General features: G+C 37.5%; 1 non-coding gene across 1 annotated transcript; it reads left to right on the top strand.

Annotated features, from left to right (window-relative positions):
* The first annotated feature begins 7,627 nt into the window (after positions 1 to 7,627).
* TRNAK-CUU lies at positions 7,628 to 7,700 on the top strand. The gene has a single exon. It is a non-coding gene; the product is annotated as a tRNA-Lys (tRNA).
* The last annotated feature ends 3,101 nt before the right edge of the window (positions 7,701 to 10,801 follow it).

Consider the following 10,801-nt stretch of genomic DNA (forward strand, 5'->3'; position numbering starts at 1 on the left):
AAAGCAAAAGGAAGAACTATTGAAATGCAAATGGCTTGAGAAGACAAAGTAAAGTGTTATAATGAAATGTTCAAAGACCTGAAATTAGAAAAACAAAAGGGAAGAACTCGCTTAGCATTTCTTAAACTGAAAGAACTGAAGAAAAAAAATCACCGTCAAATTACAATATTGAAGGATCTATGGGGAAAATTTTAACAATGCAGGAAGCATCAAAAGAAGATGGAAGGTATACACAGAGTCACTGTACCAAAAAGAATTGGTCCAAGTTCAAGCATTTCAGGAGTTAGCATATGATAAAGAACCAATGGAACTGAAGGAAGATTTCCAAGCTAAACTGAAGGAATTGGTGAAAAACAAGGCTCCAAGAATTGATAGGAGGTGGTTACTCATCTATGCCATGAAATTTGGAAGACAGCTACCTGACCAAATGACTGCAAGAGATCAATCTTTGTGCCATTCCAAAGAAAGGTGATCCAACAGAATATGGAAATTCTCAAAAAATACCTTTAATATCACATACAAGTAAAATTTTGCTGAAAATAATTCAAAAAGAGTTGTAGCAGTATATTTGCAGGGAAATTTCAGAAATTCAAGCTGGATTCAGAAGAGGACCTGGAACAAGAGGACCTGATATCATTCCTGGTGTCAGATGGATCTTGGCTAAAAGCAAAGAACAACAGAATCATGTTTACCTGTGTTTTATTGATGATGCAAAGGCATTTGACTGTGTGGATCATAACAAATCATAGACAACATTGCAAAGAATTGGATTTTCTAAACACTTAATTGTGTTCAGGAGGAACCTATATATAGATCAATAGGCTATTAGAACCAAACAAGGGAATACTGCATGGCCTAAAATCAGGAAGGCTTGCATCAGAGTTGTGTACTTTCACCATACTTATTCAATCTGTATACTGAACAAATAATCTGAGAAGCTGTACTATATGAAGAAGAACATGACATCAGGATTGGAAAAAGACTTATTAACAATCTGTGATATGCAGATGACATAACTTTGCTTTCTGAAAGTGAAGAAGACTTGAAGCACTTACTGATGAAGATCCGCGACTACAGTCTTCAGTATGGAGTACAACTCAACATAAATAAAACAAAAATCCTCACAACTGGACCAATAAGCAGTATCACAATAAATGGAGAAAAGATTGAAGTTGTCAAGGATTTAATTTTACTTGGATCCACAATCAACACCCATGGAAGCAGCAGTCAAGAAATTGGATGTCATATTGCACTGGACAATTCTGCTGCAAAAGACCTCTTTAAAGTGCTTCAAAGATGTCACTTTGAAGTCTAAGGTGCACCTAATCCAAGCCATGGTCTTTTCAATTGTGTCAAATGCATGTGAAAACTGGGCAAGGAATAAGGAAGAACAAAGAAGAGTTGATGCCTTTGAATTATGGGGTCAGCAAAGAATACTGAAAATACCGTGGACTGTCAGAAAAATAAGCAAACTTGTCCTGGAAGATATTCAGCCAGAATGTTCCTCAGAAGTGAGAATGACCAGACTGCATCTCACCTACTTTGGTCATGTTGTCAGAAGGGACCACTCCCTGGAGAAGGATGTGATGCTTGGTAAAGATGACAGAGAAAAAGAGGAAGACCCTCCATAAGACGAATTGACACAGTGGCTACAATCGTGGGCTCACGCATAGCAAGTGTTGTAAGGATGAAGCAGGTCTTAGCAGTGTTTCATTCTGTTGTACATAGGATCACTATGAATAGGAAACTACTTGACGGCAACTAACAAAACAACAGCAGGGGTGGGAGAGGAAGGGAGGGTAAATCACTAACTAGAGGGTAGACACATAATAACTTGGGTGAAGGCAAAGGTAATATACAATAAGGGGAAGTTCACCACAAAACAATCAAGGCCAAGGAAAACACTGGGAGGAGCAAAAAAGTAAAAGCAACAAGATAAATACTATTACACATGCAATCCTGCAATAAGAGTAATAATAACAATCTACAAGTGGATACAGAGACACTCAAGCTGAACAGGGGTGGGAAAGCAATGGAACTATATTTGCATATATGTATATATAAACATAAATTATAATTATAAATATACATATATACATACACACACACACACACACACGTGTGTGTGTGTATATGGTGCTCTAACGCATCTATCTGACTGCTAACCAGAAGGTTGATGGTTCAAACCTACCAGCCATTCCTCAGAAGGAAGACTGGGCAATCTACTTGCATAAAGATTTACTGACTTGGAAACCCAAAGCAGGTCACTACAAGTTGGAATTGACTTGGTGGCAGTGAGTTTTTTTTTTTTTTTTTTTTATGTATATATACACCCATCAGCCACTCCTTGGAAGGAAGGTTGGGAGATCTACTTCCGTAGTGATACTGTCTCAGAAACCCAAGGAGGGGTCGCTATGAGTTGGGTCTGACTCAACGGCACATAATAACAACAGCACATATATGTTTTACAGTGAATATTTTTGTTGTTAGGTGCCGTCGAATCAGCTCCAACTCATAGCAACCCTATGTACAACAGAACAAAACACTAACTGATCAGAAGCCAGCCTCACAATCCTTGCTATGCTTAAGACTATCATTGCAGCCAATGTGTCAATACATCTTGTTGGGTGTCTTCCCCTTCTTCATTGACCCTCTACTTTGTCAAGCATGATATCCTTCTACAGGGAATGGTCCCTTCTGATAACATGACCAAAGTGGGTGAAACAAAGTCTCATCATTCTCACTTCCAAGGAGCATTCCAGCTGCACTTCCAAGGCAGATTTGTTCATTCTTCTGGCAGTCCACAGTATTTTCAATATTCTTTGCCAACATCACAATTCAAGACATCAATGTGGATATTTCTATGTAGGTATTTATATACGCTACAAATATATCCATGAATATAGTAGAGTATATGGAGAGAAAGTTATGAAAACTTCTTAGCCATAACCAAACACCTTGAGAGAATGAGTCACTGGGCATGGGTCCTCATAACAACAGTCTCAGTGGGCACTAAGGTCAATTGGCATAACATAGTCCACAAAGACAATATTCTATATCCTACTTTGGTGAGTAGTGACTGGAGTCTTAAAAGCTTGTGTGCAGCCATCTAAGGTGTGACTATTGCTATCTCCCTATCCAGAATGAAGAAGAGTGAAGAAAATCAAAGACACAAGGAAACAATTAGTCCAAAACACTAATGGGCCACATCAGTCCCAACCTCCATGACCCTGAAGAACTAGATGAAATCAAACCAAACTCCCTGCCATCAAGTCAATTTCACTCATAGCAACATCTCCTTGGTTTTCTGAGGTGGTATCTCTATGGAAGCAGATTGCCCAATCTTCCTACTGAGGAATGGCTGGTGGGTTTGAACTGACAGCCTTTGGTTAGCAGTCATGCCTTAGGCACCATGCCACCAGAGCTCCTGAAGAACTAGATGGTGCCTGGCTGTTACTATTGACCACTCTGAAAGGGATTACAATAGGAAGTGTGAGAAAAACTGTGTAGCAAAACTAAAAATCATGGGGGGGAAGTAAAAGACCAGGCTTACTGGTCTGATAAAGCCTGGCAGAGCTTCTGAGACTATGGCCCTTAGAAACCCTTCAATCCTGGATCTGAATTCACCCCCATGGCTCAACTTTCAGCCAAACCATAGACAGTCTTGTAAGATGAATAGTAATACCATGGAGGGAGGCACTCATTAGAACAATCAATCATACAACATAAAAAGGGCAGCATTTGCCCAGGAATAAAGCTTAGAAGGCAGGAAGGGATAGGAAAGAAGGATAAAGGGAAATGGTAAGCTCCGGGAGGAAGTAGGAAGAATTCTGTTACATTATTGGGATTCCAGTGAACGTCACAAAACAAAACGTACATGAAATATTGAATGGAAAACCAATTTGCTTTGTAAACATTTGCCCAAAGCACAATAAAAAAATGAAAATTAAAAAGGAAGAAGACCCTATGGAGCTCTGTTCTACTCTGACACGCATGGGGTCAGAATCAACTTGATGGCAACTTTCTTTTTTCTATTGTTAGCTCACTGCACTTGCATTTTCAATCCCTTGAGATTATCTCAGCTAGGTAGGAGAGAAATTGTCCACTTGAGCAAAGTGAAGCCAATGTCCACAACTGTGTCCAGGAAAGGATCTCCAAAAATGACAGGATTTCAGAAATGGATCACTTAAATATCAGCCAGTCCCTAAGAGTGGATGAAAAGGTGAAAAATTAAGGAAACAATGAAAAAAACACATGACTTTAAAAAACTGCATTCTTTTCAATCTGAACAGTATTCCAGTTTGTGGATATACCATAATGTATTTGCCCTATTCACCTGCTGATGGACATTTAGGTTATTTTCAGTTTGAGACAATTGCAAACAAATTTGCTATCAACACTTATGTACAAATCTTCATATGGGGATATACCTTCATTTCTCTTTAGTAAAAACCTAAGACTAGAATGGCTGAGTGATGTGGTGGTATTGGTTATTTTTTATTATTATTATTTAATAAACAAACATAAGATTCCAAACAGGTTTTACCATTTTATGTTCTCTGCAGCAATATATGAGTTTCAGTTGCTCCACATTCTTCCCAGGACCTTATATGACTACTAATTTTTTTGTTGTTGTTTTTTGTTTTTTAATTTTTGACATTCCAGTAGGCATATAGTGGTAATTCATTGTGCTTTTAATGCTCATTTCCCTAATAACTAATCATATTTAGCATTTTTTCATTTGTTTATTTTCCATCTGTGTATCTTCTTTGATTACACTTCTATCCACAGTTTTTGTGAATTTTTAAAGTTGCTTTTTTGTTTTCTTGTTATTACTTTTTAAGTGTTCTTTTATGTTAGGGATACAAGCTCTTTATCAGATATATGCTTTGGAAATATGTTCTCCCAGTCTGTAGATTGTCTTTTCATGCTCTCATCACTGACTTTTGAAGGGTATAATTTCCTAATTATGATAAAGTTTACTTGTAATTTTTTTTTTAATTTAAATTTCATCCATCATATGCTGTGTCTTAGAAATCTTTGCATAATCCAAGGTCCCAGAAATTTTCTCCTTTTGTTTTTGTCTGGAAGTTTTACAGTTTTAGGTTTTAAATTTAGGTCAGTGATCCACTTTGAATTAATATGTTGCATACTGTGCAAAGTATGGATTGAAGTTTGCTTTAGTTACTTCATGCCACTCCAGCAGAAAATACCATGAATATGTGGCTTAAACAAACAGGAGTTTATTCTCTTACAGTTTTGGAGACTAGAAGTCCGAATTCAAAGTGCCAGGTCTAGGGGCTGGGTGAAAGCCCTTCAACCTTGGGCTTCAGCTCTGCCTCTTGCTCCTGGCCCACTGAAGTCAGAGGCGTCTCTTCACTCAGGCAACTACTGGCTGCTGAGGCTAACAAGCCCAAGGTTGACAAATAAAATGGCACAGTCTCGATATTACCAAACCACATGGCAGGCCATTGGTTCCAGTCCCATTAACAGTCCCAAGACTGGCAGACAATATGGCAGGCTGCTAAATAACAACTGAGCTACATGCAGGGTTCAAGCATGCCAAAAGCTGGAGACCCTCCTCAAAGTTGCTTCTTATATACTGGAAGCAGACCATATCTCCAAAGCAGCCACTCAGCTGCTCCAGTTGATTCCACCATGGAGCTGATGACCAATTTCACCATGGGGAATGACTACATCCAGCTGCCCAGCCACTCAAAACCAGGCCCAGCCAAGTTGACACATAACCTTAACTACCTCAAAGGTCATGGTTTCACATATGGATGTTCTATTTTTCCTGTACTGCTTATGGAAAAACTTATCCTTTCTCCACTTAACTGTCTTTGCATCTTTGTTGAAAGCCAATTGATCATGTATATATGATTTTATTTCTGAATACTGTATTCTCTTTTTCTGACCTATTTGTCTATCTCAATGTAAATACTACACTGTCTTGAATACTGTAACTATTCTAAGTCTTGAAGTCATGTAGCACAAGTTCTCAAGCTATGTTCTTTTTTCTTAAGTTGGTTTGCCTATTAGTTATTATTAACATTTCCATGTTAATTTTAGAATCCTCTTGTTAATATCTGCCACAATGTTTGCTAAGATTTTGATTTGGAATTCCCTGAATCTGAATTTCAACTTGAAGAAAGTTGATGTATTAAAAATATTAGAGTTTGATCCCTGTTGTTGGTATGTGGGTGAGCTGATCACTGCCATCATTTCCAACTCATAGCAATCCGCATCAGGTTTCCAAGGCAGTAAATTTACAAAAGCTGATTGCCTCATTCTTACTTTCATGGAGAAACTAGTAGGTTTGAGCCACCAACCTTCTGGTTAGCAGTCAAATACCTTAAGCACTGTGCCACCAGAACTCCTTGCTATTCTAAATTATGATACATACACAAAGGAATACTATGCAATACTAAAGAAGAATGTAGAATCTGTGAAACATCCTCATATAGTGGATGAACTTGGAGGATCTTATATTGAGTGAAATGAGTCAATCACAGAAGGACAAACATTGTATTAGTCCATTGTTATAAAAAGTCAAGAAAAGGTTTATATATGGAAGTAAACTTTCTTGTTGGTTACCAGGGATGGGAGGGGAGGGGAATGAAAATTGCTAGATAGGAAATATTGATTTATATATACTATAAAATATATTATTATATATTTTTTATATTAAATATTTTTATAAAATATATATTATATATGTAAATATATTAATTTTTATATACTAAAAGCGAGTGACCAACACAATAATACTAAGGAAAAAGAAGACACAAAGAGGTACACAAGAGATACAGACAACAAAGATTAAACACTTTTACACACACAATACTGAATTATCAGTAGCAACAAACATTAATTGACTCATAGCAACGTCGTCTTGGGTTTCCGAGACAGTATCTCTACAGAAGTAGATTGCCCAGTCTTCCTTCCGAGGAGGGGCTGATGGGTTTGAACCTCCAGCCTTCTGGTTAGCAGTCAAATGCCTTCAGGCACTACACTACCAGAGCTCTTGCATACATAGGTAGACAGGGTAAATGATCAGGTATGTCTAGGCAAAAGGGAATATACTCATAACCATATATAAGCTTGACAGACGATATTTCTACAAATGTGTTTGTATGTGCTATAAGAATATAACATAGCTAAGAGGGCAAATTTATGATAACTTCTTAGCAGCAGCCAAACACCCAGTGAGACACTGGGTCCACAGGCTCAAGATCATGGTCATGTGGGACACTAAGCTCAATTGGCATGACATACTACACAAAAATATTGTTCTACATCCTATTTTCGTGAGTAGTGACTGGGGTCTCAAAAGTTTGTAAGCAGGCATCTAAGACACAACAATAGGTCCTTTATCATTTGGAGCAACGAAGAATGAATAAACTGATATCATTTTTTATTTAAGCTGAAAATTGTCTTTTAAAGAGATTTAAAAATAATTTTCAAAATCCTTTGTATTTACCCATTTATTGTGTTTTTCAGTGCCCTTCATTCTTTGTGTAGTTCTAGATTTCCATCTGATATCATTTTCTTGCTGTATAAAGGACTTCCTTAAATTATTACAGTTAGTGCAGGGAGGTGATGATGTTTTTTTAGCTTTTTAAGTACCTGGCTAGCTCAGTTGGTAGAGCATGAGATTCTTAATCTCAGGGTTGTGGGTTCAAGCCCCATGTTGGGCACAGGCTTGACTTTGGGAGCTCTGGTAGCATAGTGCGTAAGGCACTTGATTGCTAACCAGAAGGCTGGAGGTTCAAATCCACCAGCCACTCTTCGGAAGGAAGGTTGGGCAATCTACTTCTGTAGTGATACTACCGCCTCAGAAACCCAAGGAGGGGTTGCTATGAGTCAGGTTTGACTCGACGGCACATAACAACAAAAACAATATGTCTGACAGTCTTCATTTTCCCTTTGTGTTTGAAAGATAAGATTACTGTGTTAAAAAAACAATTATAGGTTGACTTTTTTCTTTCGGTACTTTAAAGATGTTGCTACATTGTCTTCTTATTTATACCGTCTCAGCAAAAGTGAGAAATCTGCTATCATTCTTACCTTTGTTTCTCTATATATTATGTCAGCCCCATTCTGGTATCCTTTAGATTTTTTTTTTTTTTTATCACTGGTTTTATTCAACTTCATTATTATGTGACTTGGCTTAATTTTCTTCATGTCTAAGGCTTGAAGTTTGTTTAGAGTCTGGTTTTTATTTAGGATAGTTATTACTGCAATGTCTTCAAGTTCATGTATATTTTCTTCTGCATCATTGAACTTGCAATTAATATCATCTGGTAAAATTTTCCATTCAGACCTTGTAATATTCTTCTGTAGATATTTTATCCACAACTCATCTGTACCACAGTGATTTGCATGTTGCTCTGGCGTTCAAGGCAATGCCATGGAGATTTCAAATACCAGCAGGGTCAACCATTAAGGACAGGTTTGGACTAAGGCAGACTGAGACAATACACCTGACAATACACTTCTGAAAAAATTGGCCAGTGAAAGTGTTATGGGTAACAGCAGAGGATTGTTTGATATAGTGCTGGAAAATGAGCCCTTCCGGTTGGAAGGCACTGGAGACACAACCAAGGAAAAGCTGCCTTCTCAAAGTGGAGTTGACCTTAATGATGTGGATGGAGTAAAGCTTTCAGGACCTTCATTTGCTCAGAATGAGAAGAAACAGCTGAAAATATCCATTATTAATCAGAATGAGCAATATATGAAATATGAACTTAGGAAAATTAGAACTTGTCAAAAATTGAAAGTTTGAAGGGAGATATCCTAAACATTAGTGAGCTGAAATGTTCTGTTATTGGCAAATTTTGAATCAAACAATCATATGTTCTACTAACGTTGTTGTTGTTGTTGTTGTTATGTGCCGTCGAGTCAGACCCAACTCATAGCGACCCTTCCCTGGGTGTCCGAGGTGGTATCACTACCGAAGTAGATTGCCCAATCTTCTTTCCGAGGAATGGCTGGTGGGTTTGAACTGTCAGCCTTCTGGTTAGCAGTCAAGTGCCTTAGTCACTACACTACCAGAGCTCCTACATATGAGAATGACAAATTGAGAAACAATTCAATAGAACATTTCAATAACTATCTTGAAATACAGTGCTATGTGTAATAGGATAATATCCATACACCTACAGAAAAGACCAGTTAATATGACTATTATTCAAATACCACTAATGACAAAGGTGAAAAAAATTAAAGATTTTTACCAACTTCTGTAGTCTAAAATTGATCCAACATACAATCAAGATGCATTGGTGATGAGAATACGAAAGTTGGAAACAAAGAAGAAGCCTCTTTAGTTGGAAAATATGGCCTTGGTGCTAGAAATGATGTCACAAATCACATGATAGAATTTTGCAAGACCAATGACTTTTACATTGCAAGTGCTTTTTTTCAACAATGTATGCAGTGACTATAAATGCATATCTCACCAGATGGAATACACAGAAATCAAATCAACTATACCTGTGGAAAGAGAAAATGGAAAAGCTCAATATCATCAGTAAGAAGAGCAAGTCCAGGGGCCAGTTGTGGAACAGACCATCTATTGCTCATATGCAAGTTTAAGTGGAAGCTGAAGAAAATTAAAACAAGCCCATGAGAGCCAAAATATGGCCTTGAGTATATCACATCTGAATTTAGAGACCACTTGAAGAATGTATTTCATCTATTGAGTAACAATGACCAAAGACTAGATGACTCATGGGAAGATGCCAAGAACATCATACGTGAAGAAAGAAAAAGGTCATAAAACAAAAAAGAAAAGGAAGAAAAGATAAAAATGAATGTCAGAAGAGATTCTGAAATTTGCTCTTGAATGGAGACTAAGTAAAGCAAATACAAGAAGTGACAAATTAAAAGAACTGAACAGAAGATTTCAAAGAGCAGCTTGAGAAGACAAAGTCAATTATTATAATGAAATGTACATTACATATATAATCACTTTCCCCCACTATTGAGTAAAGATTCTTACTTGAACTCTGTCTTAGTTATGTAGTGCTGCTAGAGTGGAAATACCACAAGTAGGTGGCTTTAGCAAAAAGAAATTTATTTTCTCACAATTAGTAGGATCCAAGTCTGAATTCAGGTGCCAGCTCTCGGGGGCAGCTTTCTCTCTGTTGGCTCTGGAGAAGGCCCTTGATTCTTCAGCTTCTATTCCTTGGCTCCTTGGTGATCTTCATGTAGCATGGTGTCTATCATCCACCCTTTTCTGCTTGCTTGCTTTTTAAATCTGTTTCACGTCTTCAAAGAGATCTATTTAAGACACACTCAGCACTAATACTGTCTCATTAATATAACAAACAAAATTCATTCCCAAATAGGATTATAAATCAGAGGTGTATAACTCATTGTAGGGGAATAAAATTCAAACCATAATAGACTATAAACTGATGCCCCTGAATTATGAGGTTTTCCACTCTGGCTGTAGAAAACAGGTACTCTATGAACAGTGCTCTATGAACTCCAACCCTTTAAAGTAATTCTTTCTCTAGAATTGGGTTGTTTCCTCACACACATGAACAGCTCAATCCTTAACAGTAGATGTCCAGAGTCTTTGTGACACTTCTCCCATCTCCTTTAATTCTGCCTTGTTATCTCTGCCTTCTATCTCCAATACTCCCAGTCCCATCTCAACTCAGGGCTCTCAATAGGCTTTCCTTGGGTTTCCCATTACTGTACTGCACCATGGAAACTTTCTTCAGGCAGTAAATTGGACAATCATAGGGCTTATCTCATTGTTTTCTTTCAAGGAGAAATTACTGGTCTT

The sequence above is a fragment of the Orycteropus afer genome, unplaced genomic scaffold (genome assembly GCF_000298275.1).
Source record: "Orycteropus afer afer isolate SDZICR_OR568_19922 unplaced genomic scaffold, OryAfe1.0 scaffold00276, whole genome shotgun sequence".
Classification (NCBI taxonomy): domain Eukaryota; kingdom Metazoa; phylum Chordata; class Mammalia; order Tubulidentata; family Orycteropodidae; genus Orycteropus; species Orycteropus afer.